This window comes from Triturus cristatus, chromosome 7 (assembly GCF_964204655.1).
Source record: "Triturus cristatus chromosome 7, aTriCri1.1, whole genome shotgun sequence".
Taxonomy (NCBI): Eukaryota; Metazoa; Chordata; class Amphibia; order Caudata; family Salamandridae; genus Triturus; species Triturus cristatus.
The window spans coordinates 910,519,888-910,535,757 of record NC_140590.1 but is presented as its reverse complement, the minus strand read 5'-3'; the positions used below and the strand labels follow the sequence as shown (position 1 = coordinate 910,535,757).

Here is a 15,870-nt window from a genome sequence, read left to right as displayed (position 1 = left end):
GTTTGAAAATAGCACTTTTACAAAGTGGCTATTTTCTTGTTCAACCTTACTGTGTGCTTCTGCCTGTTTGTGGATTGACTGTCTGGCTTGAGAGTGACAGGGGCTGGGGTGGCTCCAGGAGTCTGGGTGAGTCAGCACTAGGCTGAATAGACCAATCTGCATTTCGAGTGTTGGGAGGAGTAGCACCTGGGCCTGAATAGGGCTGTGCCTGCCTTCCACAATGCTGGCTCGACCTCCTGCTGTGCGTCTGAAGGCCCTGGCCTACATTCACAAAGGAAGAAGTTGTGCACTGGCTGAGTGCACCCAGAACCGGTTTGGACTGGGTCCAGGACCTCTTACACATAGAGAACAAAGACTTTTGGGATATAAATGTAAGAGCTGAAACCCCTGTAAATCAGACTACTTCGTGATCAAGAGGAACCGCTGCAGGAAGATCAGTTGAAGAGATTGAGGAGAAGAACTGCCCTTGATGTGTGTCGGGGCTGGCCTGCAGGTTGTTGATTCAACTAAGGAGAGGACAAGGGACTTTGCTATGTCCTCCTCCTTCTTGCAAAATGACTTTGCTGTGTACTGTGTCCTGAAGGAAGAAAAAGTCTCCAAGGGCCTGAGGAGAGCTGGCCTCCTCTTGCGGAAACACAGGGTTATAAAAGTTTCCAAGGATCACCTTTACTCCCACAGTGGCTTGTGTCTGGGCCCCTTGGTAAAAGCCTGCATATCTTGAGACTTCCTTGTTTCCTAGTGCAACTCTGTGACACTGTGTGAGTGTGCCAGAGCTAAGCTGGGGGGGCCTGTTTCAAGTTGACGACAGCCGCGTTCAACTAGAGGCCCTCACCGCTGCAGGCCCGTTCGCAAGATCAAGAACACTTCCCGGTGAGCACGTCTGGAAGCTGTGACATGCTGCCCAAGGCAGAGAGAGTAGCTCTGACCCCCTTTGTCTGATCACCGCTCACGGTCCGAGGAAGAGATCACGCTGCAGCAGGAGCCGTGGTGAGATGTTGCCTAGCAACGAAGGACTCCGCAACGTGGGGGAAGCCGGCGCTGGTCGCGACCCGCCCAGTGGGTCAACCGCAGAGGGAGAGTGAGAAGTGCTCTCGCTCTCATGGGCCGAAGTCCCGTATCACGAAAGAGCTGTCGAAGGTCCTGGTAGTTGTGCAGGGAAGACCAGAGGTGTCAGAAGGAGAACAACCCCCCAGGTAACAATCAGACTGGAGCCGTTGTGTGTGTGGCGTTGCCTGGGGGTGGGTTGCCGGTCTAAAGGGGACTGCTGATGGCTGGGAATAAAAGGAGCGGGGTCGGCTGTCCCGGGGGCCCGAGCTGCACCTCCCGCCTCTGTTGAGTGAATTTGGGGGCATGAGCTGGCCCTGCTGACCACGGAGTAAGCCGTTGTAGGTGGCACAGCCATTTGAAGGCTAAAAGAGGTGCCGTGCACCGATAACGAGTGACAGGTGCTTGGGGACAAAACAGAGGTTAAACATCGAACTGCCAAGAGAGAGATACATGGGTGGCGGTTTTTCATTTACCAGAAGGAGTACAGAAACTTCCAATCCTGTTTTGACAACAATCTCCCTAGTATAAACATTCCAAAGAACATTGCAAAGTGAAAGCTTTAATCGTGTATATTGGATTTTTGTTGTTTTGGTCCTGCAGTATTTAGATAAAGATATCTATATTTTTATAACAACCTGTGTGGTGTCCATCTGTGGTGTTTCACTGTGTTACTGTAGGTGTTGGTGCAAATACTTTACACATTGTCTTGGGGATAAGCCTGTCTGCTCGTGCCAAGCTACAAAGTGGGTGAGCAGGGGATATCTACAGTGTGTTTCCCCCTTACCCTGACTAGAAGCAAGGGTCCCTATTTGGTCAAAGGTACCTACCTCTGCCAACTTGAGACCCCCATTTCTAACATACGGTAATCACCAAAATGGGTGTAAATGTGTATGCAGTCAAATTAAGAATGAAACCATTACTTTTTATCCCGTCAGCTTCATCTGTTTTTTTTTAAAAAGTAAATGTGAATGTTGTGCATCGAAAAGGGTGCCATATTGGAGTCCTCATTGGTAGGACACATTTGTATTGGGTGTCCTATAAATTCATTGCTCTGATGAGAATCTAGGAATAGTTAAAATAACCTCTGATTGCTACCCATTGCTAAGCAGAACGGTGCACATGTGCAGGTGTTTACAGCCTTTCCCCAGTATTCTGGGAGGGAATAGGTTTGCCAGGCAGGGCCTCTAGAGTGTCCTGGATAACTGCAGCCTCCTATTCTCATACTTGAGGGCTAGCACCGATTAGTGTTGCTTCACGGTGAGAGATGCTAACCACACTGGGCTGATTGCCTCTGAAGGCCTTCAAGAGATTTCTTGTCATTAATGTTTTAATGCCCTAATGAGTTTATTATGGTATAGGAATGGATGAGCTATGTTTCCAAGCTCTTTTTTTAAATAATATTTCTTTATTGTGATTTTCATAGTACCCAAAAATACAAAGTACTCCATAAAGTACCTCACTTCAACAAAAATACTAGACTAAATAAAATCCCAAAAAGGAATAAAAAGAGAGAAAAAATAAAACCCAATAAGGAACAAGCCATCACACTTAACCAGCACAGTTTAAGCAATACCTGAGGTAAGCCTACTCCACACAAAACGTACTCCCCCAGACAAACATAGGCCCCAAGCATATCATCCCTGACTCTAATCTCAAATAGAAGCACTCCAAACAACACCCAATTTGAATGGGAAGAATAAAATAAATTAGTCCCTTTCAAAGGAAGTTAGTCAAAGTTCACACAGGCTCAAAGAAGGACTCCAAATCTCATCAAAGATCTGAATTTGATCTTAAACCTTGTAAAGTCTGCATTCATACATAGTCAACCTATAAAGCTCAACTAGCCACTCTTGATGCATGGGCCCTGTGATGTACGTCAGTGCCGCAGTATGCAGATCTTAGCCACCGTAAAGGCCGCGGATATCCATCTATGCCAATGGAAAGTGTTACTATCCAAAACGACAAAGTAATGTAGCACAGCCATTTTTTTAAAACTCCGGACCTCGCCCAAGCTTACCTCTCAAACTGCACCTGCCAATATCTCCAAAGTTGCGAAAGGGGAAGCTAGAATTCAGATTTTGATGCCTTGAAGGAACTAAATGAATCCTCATCGAGGAGGTCTCTGATTGTTTTAATTCCTTGCTTTTCCCAAAATGTCCATCTGATTGGCTGTCGATCCATTGTGATTCTCTTATTGTTCCAAGCTCATAAATGACATATGCTCCAAGAAGGTCCATTAAGAACCAAGAGTGATTGCACTAAAGTAGCAGGACTAACCACTTAGGAAAGGTACTGATCCATCTTAGTTGTGAGTCAGAAGTGCTGCTACAACAGATTAGTAGCCTACTTTCTCACAAGCCTCAGGAAAATGGGAATGACTCAGAAATGGGCTGTTGCGTATCAGTCACTTTCAAATGTATTAAATTCATGACAGTTTGGCATACCCTGTTGACAACAGTGTGAATGGACGAATGGGTTATATATTTAAAGCTCACAGTTTGAAATGAATCCCCTCTAGCTACGCCCAATTTTTGGCCGTATATAGGAGAAATGAGGCAAACGATAAAGTAATTTCCCCAGGGTTATAGGATTTTCTCAAGTAAGGAAGCCAAGATTCAAAGTCAGATATCCTTAGTTTGAAGTTTTCTGCTCAGCAATGGATGATCCTTTTTATGCTCCAGGTGCCCTCAAGACTTGAATACACTCCGACGTGGCCGACTGCGGGGGTATCACATGATAAGCACAAACATGTTAACCATTATGGTACTGAATGATAAACATATAAAATCCCAGTGGGTAACACGCATTCATTCCAGCGCTTCCTTCCATCTCTTTTTTTCTATTTCTAATGTATAGATTACTTCAGTCTATTGAGGTGACTATAAACTAAAATGTATACGAGGAGGAGTAGGATTTACTGAGTAGCCAGTCAATATGTATCAGTGACTTGGTCACTGGGATTAATTAGTGCACAACATATCTGTATGTTGAACTGGTTACTTTTGTAGACATTATTACTCTGTTCACCTTTCCTTCTGTTTATCTTTACTTGACCCACTACTTACTCCATGAGGTATGTCACATGCCCCATAGGCACCATGTAACCTAGCTTAAAATAATACTAACACCCCATCCCTTGCTTCCCGCTTCCCTAGGAATCCTCTCCCCAGTAGGGCCTATAAAGGGACACTGATCCACCAGCACAGTCTGTCATCATCAAGCACTAGAGATCAAGGTTGTGGACAGGAGAGGGAGGGCAGGGTACAAGAACTTGAACATGATAGGGTGATCAGAGTAATGAAGATTACTAGTAAGTAATTGTTCCATCACCTCCTCAACCTATCTTCCTATCCTAGTTATGAGGACATGTCAAAGCAGAACACCATGACCTGATTCCAGCAAAAAACACAAATGCGCAAAGTACTGTGACTCATCTGTTGTATTAATAAGGGCAGTATTACAGGGAAACTCATTTAGTCAGGTACAAAACCCAACAGTACTGTAGTGAAGGACCTGAGTTGAGGTTGGCGCCTAGGCAACAGCCCAGCAGATATCTCGGAGTGACACCCCTAGCTTCTGCCCAAGAGGCTGCCATCCCACAAATGAACCAACCTGGAGCTCCAAAAAGCAATGAATAGCTATGGGAAGTGTAAGTCAGAGAAATATCTGATTTGACCCTGTGACTCATAAGGAGCCTCATATTGCTGTTGAAAACATCAGAATTGACAAGAAGGCTATCATGAAGTCTGAAAGCCAAAGCAGGGCCATACAGATCTGAACAGCCAAAAGCTATCATGATTCTTCTTCATTAAAAGGGTGATCATGCCTGAAGCAAACAGGAAGTTAAGCAGTCATTTCCCAGAAACACTTCCTGTGCTGCCTATAGTAGCACGAGGACAGTCTGGAGAGTATAGAGAAGGCCAGCACCACTCCACCCTCAGAGCCTTAAAACTGCAGTAAACCTGATCCCAAAAAAACTCAGATCTCCCTTCTGCTTACCACAAGGCCTTGTACTGAATGCAAAATAATAATAAAAAATAAAAAGCAAATCTAGGTCTGACCCAGACAGGACTCACATGCCTGCGGAGCACAGACATAAAAATAGGCTGATGGAGAACGGATGTCACGCTATGAACCTTGCTGTTGAAAGGAGTGAGTGAGAAGCCAAGGAAGGATTAGGGCTTGATTGTTTACGCGACTAGTGGTACTTATAGGAGAGGTGGCCCACCTTACAGACTGAGGACTGGAACGAGCTACAATTGAGGAGCTGTTGGATCGGGCAAAGTTAGACAAGAAGGGCCACTCGGGGGAAATAAGGAATATATTTTTCTTTCATGATAACAGAAAGATTGCATCTCATGGTTTAAGACCCTAGGGGAGAGAACCTGATAATATGTTGTTATAATAAGGTTTGTGCATTTTCTGTTATTGTTATTTTTACTTAATGTTGTATTTTCAACTTTTCTGTTATTAAGTATTACACTTTGTTACAACAAAAAACAGATTGTTCTCTTGAGAAACGACCCTGTTAAGATACATGACATTGTTGATTTTTGTTATTAAAAGACTAGAAATGTCATCCTCAAGGATGGATGACATAGTTTGTAATGCTACCAAACGTCAATTCGCCAAAAAACCATGGACAGTGGAAGCGACATCACACACCCTTCCGCCTACAATAACACCACAGGTCTTATTCCTTGTCCCACATGTAGCCCCGGAACAGCTTCTTTTTTGCCACTCGGTGCTACGGCAAGAGCAGTGTGCATGAAACCTACAGCATTACACAGAGCTCCCTGCTCTGACTTCATGACCCGGAGACCAGTGTCAGCAAGGCTAGTGTCAGAGGGCAAGCTAGGAGTAGCATCGACTAGTCCTGGTGAACTTTAAATGTAAGCCAAACCGATAAGGTGGCATGTTGTAGCCAGAGCTACTAATGTGGGCATTTTACAGGCAAGCTCAGGAAATTGACTTGAATTCGATGTTAGGGAAGCAACTTTCTTTGATAGTTTTACACGTCGAAGTAAGTGAAAAACTAAATTGTACTGAAGTGAATTGTTTAAAGTCGATACAACTTGACTCTCTTGGAAACCAAAACTAGACAGCGCGCATGCTCACAATGCAGAGGGGCCATCTACAACAACAGGCTTCAAGTTCTGCTCTACAGTTCAATTTTCGAGAGGGCCAGCCCTACCCACACACATGGTGTCACCATATGTTACAGGCAAGCGACTCCCTTCACACAGTCACTTGGTGAGGAGCAGAGTTCTCAAGGTGGATGAACATTGGGCTGGACTCCCCTGAGTCACGCATGTTTCCAGCTCATGTTTGGAGCTTCTCCAGAGCCAATGGGCCTAAAACACGCTTGGAGTCGGACACCTGCGGCAGACTGCAAAGCTTTTTTCTTGTTTGAGTTGAGAGTAGAAGTTCGTCACAAGCAAGGAGGGGCAGCCCCCCCACACCTTCCCTCACACGTGAAAAATGTTTAGAAGTTGTCGGGGCTGTAGTGCACAGTAGAATGCTGTTAATTAAAACAAAAATACATAGACATGAGGGATTTTTTCCAAGAAGTGCTAAACACACTCACACGCCTCCCTACAAGACCCCGTGCTTTTGTATCTTCGTTTGACAGGTCTCGTTATACCTAATAGCACGGTTGCTGCATAGAAAAAAATAATTGGGTCAATTCTGCACTGGGTGGCTTGTTATCCCACATTGAAGTAGAACAATGATTTCAGAAAACATATCAACAGCGCAGCAACCCCGGATGACCCTGAAAGAAAAATGAAAGAAGTGAACAAACTCACCGGCGCAACCACTCACCTCGTACCAGGTTAAAATCTCGTTTCTTAGCAACCGCCTTGGCTGGCAAAACACGGGCCTTGATCTGCATACGCAACCAAAGTCTGAAGACGACGCGCTCATTTGCCGAGCCATTCAGACATTATTTTAATGCGCTCTGGACACTCACAGACAAAAACAGATGTCTTGTTACACAAATACTACCCAGCTTAAGCCGGCTTTTCATTAGAGATAATCATATTGTTTGGGAAAATATTAATATTCATTACAGGATAGATTGGATAATGCAAAATGAGTTTGTTGTTAATGCAATTGCAGGAGGCTGCTGCCGCAAAGCGATGCACAGACAGCGCCGTCAAAGGGAGCGCTGCGCGAGCCTTCGGTTTTGATACACAAAACACTGACACTCTCGGGATCAGCTGTCAGTGCGACCTTTATAAATGTGGGTTGCCCGAACGTGAAAAAATCAGTTTTTATTTTCCTTAACTTTGTCAGGAGCAAACAATGTATAGAAAAACAAGATTCACCTCCGTGCCTGATGAGGCCTCGGATACGGCAGCGGGTCGATGGTGCCAGAAAACAGCAAAGCCCTCGCTGCTCCAGGGAGGGGTTAGAGATGATCAGTGGTGGCTCCTCCGCTGAGGCGGAGGAGCGTCGAGCAGTGTAAAAGGAAAAATAAAATGATAATAACAAAAGTTATTATCATTTTATATTTAGTATCTTCCAGCTAGGTTAGGGCGGGGCAGGCTCCTGTGACGTTGAGGGAGGAGGAGAGGTTGCTGCTGCATGAAGTGTGCATGACGGTTTGGCCGGCCATTTTGGGACGGCCAAACAGTCCTGCACACTTTGCATGTTCTCCAGCCACGCTGAATTACAGCCTGGGTGGAGAACAGACACAGGCTGACAGTTCCCATCTGAGCGCTGAACCACAGCGCTCAGATCAATCATGAGGCTGCTGTCATGGTGACAGCAGCATTATGATTGGCTTAGGGGAGCCTGGGTGCTGCCGGGAGCCAGAAAAACATCGAGAAGGAAGGAGAGGCTGCAGCAACGAGCAGGTAAGTCATTTTTTTTCTTTCTAACCCCCCTCCCAGCCTCTGCCCCCCACCACCGTTACCTACAAGCTGCTACTGGATGCTATCAGCCTCGGAACCAAAGCTTAGGATAGGGAGCAGCGGAGGAGGATGGGTAGAGTGCATGAATACTTCTGTCTGCTTGTCACATTATTCTGTGAACTGTGGGTACACCAGACATATGACAACGGCAAGCATAAGGACAAACACAGCCCCACCTGCTCACATCCGAATTCAGTGACCACTCATAAAATATAAAGAATACATCTAATGGACGTAAACTTACAACCTCATGTCTTAAAAGTACAAAACTATGTATTCACTGAAAAAAACAAAGGTTAAAGGGAGGTTAAAGTTAGGTGAAAATGTCAGTTAAAACATACCATTTTAAACAAAAAAACCTCAGAAATTCTCCAGTTATAGTTATCTCAAGAAACTGTAACACATCCCTAAAATAACGAGTGATCAAGCCTGCCATGTACACTGTTGCCGTCAAAGATGTATTTTCAGAAGTTGCAGTGATGTTATCAATGATGTCATAGAACCTGTCATGAATGGTTTAATATTAGAAGTCATAAACAGTGCACAGCAAGTATGTTTTAATGCCAATTCAGATATTATTACCATACCTAACAATAGCGTTACTTTAACCTTTGTTTTTTTATTTGATTTTTAGAGTTTTTATTAATGTAAAGTAATTTTTTATCACCAGACTTAACGGCAACCACTAGCACACATTTTAAGCATATGATTAGCACATTGCCATCCACACCGACATCACAGGTTTGAATACTGTAGCCAAATAGAATTATTTTGCTGCTGAGGTCTAAGATTAGGGCAACAAATACATTTTTTAAAGTGAAACATACTTGTAGCAACTCTTTTTTAAGGTCTGGCGTTAGACAAGACCTTATGATTTTAATGAAATTATATGTATATCATAATTGTTGTCTACAGGGGCTCTCAGCTAGCCCTCTTCATCCATTGGTCTGTTCATGTGCCATTCACATTTGTTTCCACCTACTACAGCTTACAGCATGAGGCAACCAGCCAGCCTGCCTCAGTCACTGGTTTACTTCACTGTGAGTGATGCCATTCTGCCCTCTCACACGGAGCATATCCATGCACAATGTAGTTCCGTTCAATGTCACGGACTACTATGTCAATGTGTGATCTTTAAAACTAAAAAATGTTTTAACAGGTTTTTTAAAAATTTAGATTGAGGAGCGTCCAGCAGCTTCGTAAAACAAAAAAGGTATGCCAAAAAAACACAAAACAAGCATTAAAAAATACAATAGATTTGCAATCAATGCCATGTTACTGACTTTGCAACTACTTGTTACACATTGCAGTGTCTAAAGTGCCTACATATAGCTCTGATGTTAATGATTAGTGCTCAAGTTAATACATGAAATGGAGATGGCATAAATGAAAAACAGTGAGCAAGAATTCCCACTATTTGCATACTATCTGCAGTGCAAGCATTAATTCAGAGAAAGACCAAGTTATAAATGTGATTTAGATACTGCAAACACAGAAACAATTTAGGGATATGCTCACAAGATGCTCCTAATTAATATCCATGAATTTTCACCTTATTATATTCAATGTCCTTTTCACTATCACATAGGTCTCATCAGTTATGAATGTTAGTGACCTCTATCTCTGATGAATGTCCATATTTGGATTCATTGTCTATATATCCCTGCCCTCTCTTATTTTCTCTTTGTTGTCTTCTGCAGCCACTGGTTTCAAGTTCTCAATGGCAGTTTGAAAGAACAAAGGCTTAATAATGTTGAAACGTTGAGCATTGATTGTGCATGTTAGAACTATAGGTTTCTTTCTGGAAGGGCGTTAAAAGAAATTTAGCGGGTTGATTCCCACCATCCTAGAAAAATTCATATTTGCAAGTTTTTCCCTAAAGACGAATTATGCAACTTTAGAGGGTCCGATTTGCATTTGCTTTTTAGGTGTCATGTTGTGGGTTGAAAGCCCTGAAAGAACCTGGCCTTAGACAGATACTGCACTGTATAGTCTGAATTACAACATCATACACAACCACAGGTTGAGAAGAGGCAAAAGGCTGAAAGCCAGATCAAAAGGCAAACAAAAGACAAGCAAAAAATTAGATCAAGTCCAAAGACAATGCATTGAAAACAAAAAACATGAAAAAAAATTGATATAGACCTGAAAAGTATAGCTTTCATGAAAGAATAAGAAATGAGATTACATTTTGGTAGAAAACTTCACTGGATGTTTTTATGTACTTCACTCTTAGGACCTAATTACAAGTTCAAGACTAAATTCCGATTCCTGAGCACATGTGTTTATACAGGGATTGAAATTAGGCGTGTGTCATAATTATCACACCCTTGCAGTTTTCCCTTGATACTTTCTGGCAGGTCAAATCTGCCGAATTTAGAAAAGGCCTAGAAAAAAGCACAACATACAGTATTTGGTTGAAAAACAGATTGTGCATATTATGCCTTGTTTTCCTGTTGAAAACTTGGAATAGGCAATATTTACCACATACGGTAAATATCTGACCCGGGGTATTGGTATTTACCAAGGGTGGCATATACCGTGCTCGATAGTACAAACATGTACTGAGGGCCGAAGAATTAGAACAAAACAAGATACTTGACTATACTTGTTAGACTTTGGAAAACAATGGGTGGGTCATTGTGAGAGGAAAGTTGCTTTTTATGGTTTCAAGACTGTCTACATCACCAACCAGAACAGTCTTATATTTTCCCTTGCAGCATGTACTAGTCATAAACAATATTGTGTAACACGACGGGTTAAGTTTAACAATAGGATTTTTTAATCAAATAGGGTCTTTCAATCAAGAAAGAAAAATAAAAAATTCGTAGAAATAAATATATTTCTCCTCATTACGCCTCTCCTAGGGCGGCATAGCATTTTGAAGCATTCCCAGGTCTACCAGTAATGGTAAATCTGGGAATGCACCAAAATCCATAGGTGGATGCATGGTAACGCTCACAGTACACCCTCGGAACACCTTCCTGGGGCAGAGTAATGCAACGTGCTACTCTAGATTTATCAAGCCACACAGTACCACACATGGTGGCCTTACGTAGCTTGATAAATCTAACTTAAGAGTTGCGTCAATCTTGCGCCCCATTGTGTGGTGCACGGGTGATGCAACTCTGTAATAAATATGCCCCTTAAAGTTTAACCTCCAATTTCAAATACCTTCACATTCACATAATGCTTCAAAATATTCAAATTTACATTTTGCTTCTTTATTTATATACACCTTATTAATCTGTTAATAATATTTAATTTTCTAAGCAGTCACAGACCCCCTGAGTAGGTGTCGTGGACACCCAGTGATCCCCGGTCCACAGGTTAAGAACCACTGGTCTACATAAAGAGAATATAGTCGTTTACATTGCATGCATTTGCAACGCATGCGATTACAACACGGTCGTTATAACGACCACGTTGTTACATTGCAGTACCATTACAACTTAAGTCGTTACAACGACCTGCTCTAGGGGACGCACTGGACTTAGGAAAAGTATAATTTACTATTCCAACTCCAGTGTGTGCAACAGTAGGGAAGGTGTTGGAATAGTAAATTTTACTATTCCTTAGTTCCGAGCGCCCCCAAGAGCAAGTCGTTGTAACGACATGCGTTGTAATGGTACTGCGATGTAATAACGCCGTCGTTTTAATGAACGCATTGTAATTGCATGCGTTGTAACGCATGTGATGTGATGGCTGTTTCCCACATAGAGAATGCAGTTTTTTTCCTCATCTATCTCTGTATCTCACTACCTTCATGCGCCATCAACCAGGGGGTTTTGGTAGTAAGTTGACATCAAGCTCTGTTTTAATAATGTCATGATCTGACACTGGAGTATACAGGATTTTGGATGATAAGGGCCTCGCAGTGAGTCCCAGAGATAACAGAAACAAGTCAATCCTAGCCCTAATGTAATGAACACAAGAAGTAAAAGAGCAGTCTTTGTTGCTTTGGTACATGAATCCAAAGTTCAGTTAGTGCATGATCAGGCTATGAAGTATGGATTTGTCATGGGTATGACCGGTGTCAGCTTTACCTGAAGGATCTAAAATGGGATCTAGTACTACATTTCATTGAGCGCCCAGAAGTATGTTTGGTTTTTCAAAAGTAGGTAGCAAACTGGATGGTGAGGTATCAATTCCTGTGTTATCTGAAACTGGGGTATATTTTGAGCCTACTATTAGATTTGCGTCATGTAGTTTTAATTTGGCAAAGACAAATGTACCTTTCCCGTCTATTGAGGTACTTATTGTTCTCACTGGGAGTGTTTTATTGATCAATATGGCAACACCCTTTTTCCTTTGGTCTAACGGGGTGTGTACAGTTTCTTCCTTTTGTGTCGATGTACAAACATATATGACTTTATGTACCCAATCGTGTTTCAATTTTTCACTACCACACTTGATGTGTCTCTTGCAATAAGGCTTCATCAGGTTGATGTGATCTGAGAACGTTTATGAACTTCTTCATTTTCATATAATGGTTTAACCCGTTCACATTTAGAGAAAGCACTTTTAAGGCTATTAAATATATCCTTTTTAAAGTGAGAATTTGGATTAAAGATTAAATGAGAAAGGAGGACTTGAAAGAATTTTAGCAAGAGGAGAAGTACGTCTAGCATTAGGTGTCGCATCCAAGTCAGGGTAAGAGATAGGTTTGTACTGTGTCATTGGCGTCTAATATGTCTGTTTGACCTGACCCCTTTTGTAGGGCCTCTACCAGATTTAAGCCTTCTGTTGCTGAACCCGTTGTTGGCATTAGAAATATATGCAATTTACCACATCCAACAACTGCTAAAGCGCTTGTGCTTTATCCCTAAAAGCATGGTACATTTAACCTCTACCTGATTGGTATCTTTAATTTACTTGTAAGTCCTTAGGAAATGAAATTACATGTCTTCAGGGTCTGTAAATGAAATTTGATGTAGCAAAATAAACCTTTTGCCAGGCTTAAACCTACTTTTTTTTTTAATAACATATAAGACACACCTAAGTTAAACCCTAAAGGCTCATAGGGCAAGGTACACTGAATTTAAAAGTAGGACATGTGGGTTTAAGATTTACATGTCCTGGTAGTGAAAAACGCCTAAAGTCATTTTTCACTACTACACAGCCTATCTCCCCCATTGACTAATAGATAGCAACCTTATTACACACAATAAGTGATAACTTTGGTTTGGGAACAGATGTAGATATGCTGTTTTTAGACTCAAATGGATTGTAATTCAAAATCCTCATTAACAGTAAAGTCTGATTTTAAGTCAAAATTCCGAAAATTAAAGGTGGCATTTCCTTATCCTAACAGTTTGTGCCTTCTGACAGTGTCCTGGGTCACATGATTGTGAATGGCTCTGCTATTGGGGTTTGTGTATTCCTTCTAGACAGTGACAAAAAGGGGATTAGGTGTGGACAGGATGGGCCATTCGGAGTACTAAGGGAGTCAGGTATAGAAATAAAACAGAATTATTGATCAAATTGAGCAGAGTGATTGATCATAGACTATGCAACATTGCCAGAGCTACCTCTAATGAGTAACAAAGCATCTCAACCTATATCAACTAATTAAAAAAGATAACAGACAAAATAATAAGATCAGCATTGCTGTTGACATAAAGTAACCACTATAAGTGGTGTGGCCCTTTAGTGAACCATCATGACTTGGTTTAGTCTGTTGTAGGATCATTCAATATTGGTGGTATTTTGACATACACATTAAAGCAGTGTTCCAAAGTGTAACCCAGTGATATCAGTAATAATCTTCAAGAAAAAATCTTGGGTTGTTCCTAGTGGTGGTGTGTTTCCTATGTCTAGGTCTCACATTCCTTTCCGACATCTTTGTCACTTTTTCAAGTTTCTCTCTCATTTGTCAGAAGGTGTTGAGCGCAGTTGTGTTTCTCCCATATATGTTTGCATCACTGCTGGCTCTCTTGCTAGCAGGAACCTGTCCAGTTCTTCACCTCTTTGTACTCTTTTGTTCTCCTATCCACCATAATGACCATTATTGCAGGGTCCATTAATCCATATCTGATGTCAATCTTATTGAGGTGGGATCTGAGAGCTAGAAATCTGTGTCTCCTGGCACTGCTGTCGTTCAAGTGATCCACTAAGAGTTAAATATGAAGTTTGTCCAGTATATTTTCTCAAGGGCCTCCATTCACCAGTCCCACTGAGGTGGCAGACTGTTCAGAGTGGCAAGGTATGCATTTCCATTAGACTGCTGTGCTCCAGGTAGCAATAAATTAGATTTTTTTACTTTTATTTTTATGTCCCTACTAATATGGACCGATTTCTCACATTCATAGCACTTCAAAGTGCTGACTAGAAAATACTGTACTATAATTGCTTATGAAGTGCTCGGAGAGTTCCTTTCTCAAATCTGCGACCATCAATAGTCCTCTTCTCTGTCCAATGCTCTCATTCCCCACTGTTCCTGGTACCCGGTATTGTGGTGTACAAACGGTTAATAGCTACTACCCTCACCTCTGATTTTCTCAAGGACATCCGTTCACTGTTCCAGCTGCGGCTACAGAGTATGCAGTGTGGCACTCCGGATGGCAATCAATCCACTTTTTTTTCTATCACTTGTCCTCTTTGCACCCTACCTTCTATGAAAGGAGCAAGAATGCTATCACTCAAAAGAGTATGTCATCTCCTAATGCAGTCGAGGTCACCACAGATTGAGTGATGAGGCCATGCTGGCAGTATCTGTGGCTGCGCTTGTTTGGAGCGATCAGGAGCAAGATGAAGACCTGGGTGAAACATTCCAGCCTAAAAAGGGGCATAAGTCCACAGTTAAGGTCAGGAGACCTCTCATAAAAGTTTATGGAATGTCTGCCCAGTCACAAAGAGTGCAGGGTGCAGGAACAAGTACGGGGCCTGGATACCCCCTCCTAGATCCAGGTCCGAAACTACTGTTAGACACCATGTTGCACAGCAGCTAGACTTGGATAGTTCAGTTAGGTTGTCAGTTTAGGAGTTTTACCAGCACACCGGGCCTCTCTTACCTTCAGCAGGGTGGGGATGGATCTGATGTAGTGGACTCGGGAGATCCTAGTACGGCTCACTAGCCCCAAAGAAAGAGAAGGAGAGGCCCCGAGAGGCCAGGTGGAAACCAATAATGGATGACAAGATCACACAAAGTTTTAGTGTGGCCCGAGGTGGGGTGGGGGTGTCTACTAAAGGACAGGTCAGTCAGACAGGTGCGTGCTGGGATTTCAACAAAGGCCTTTGTAGCAGAGACTATTATAAATTCCAGCTCGAATGCTCTAAATGCATGAGCCGGTATCCCTTGCTCAGTTGTTTCGGAACAGGCAGTCATGCAGGATATCAGTCAGGGCAAGGGTCACAGGGGGCCACTGGGGAACAACATCAGGGTCAGGCAGCTAGTTACAGAGTGGGGAGAGGTGTACAGAGAGCTGGGGGTAAAGGCCAGTACGCCAATTAAGTTAAGCAGATTAGAATTTTGGCTATCCCAATACATACAGAAGGATGACGCTAGATTACCGTTACAGAGTTTCACTTGGGTTGTCAGATTGCATTACAAAGCCCAAGAGTGCAGTGCTGGGTAGCTAAATGTAAATCAGCCAGCACCCACAGACAGTTGGCAAGGGGCAAGTTGAGCAAAGAAATTCAGGAAGGTGGATGGAGGGTCCCTTTGATGATTGGCCGATGAAAAACTTAATTGTGTCAACCAAAAAGGAGTAGTACCCAAAAAGGAGCCAGGTCAGTTCAGATTAATATAACTCCTTTCATGGCCAGAGAGCCAATCAATAAATGACTTCATCCTGGACAAGCATGTTTCACTATCATATTATTCAGTTGATGTGGCCCTTTCATTAGTAGAAAGAGTGGGACAGGGGGCGCTAATGGCAAAGAGCAACATTAAGTTCGCCAGCCG

General features: G+C 42.6%; 1 protein-coding gene across 6 annotated transcripts in view; it reads right to left on the bottom strand.

The window, feature by feature from the left end:
• TENM2 (teneurin transmembrane protein 2) overlaps positions 1-15,870 on the bottom strand; it is a 2,740,530-nt gene that overhangs the window by 512,733 nt on the left and 2,211,927 nt on the right. The window lies entirely within an intron of this gene.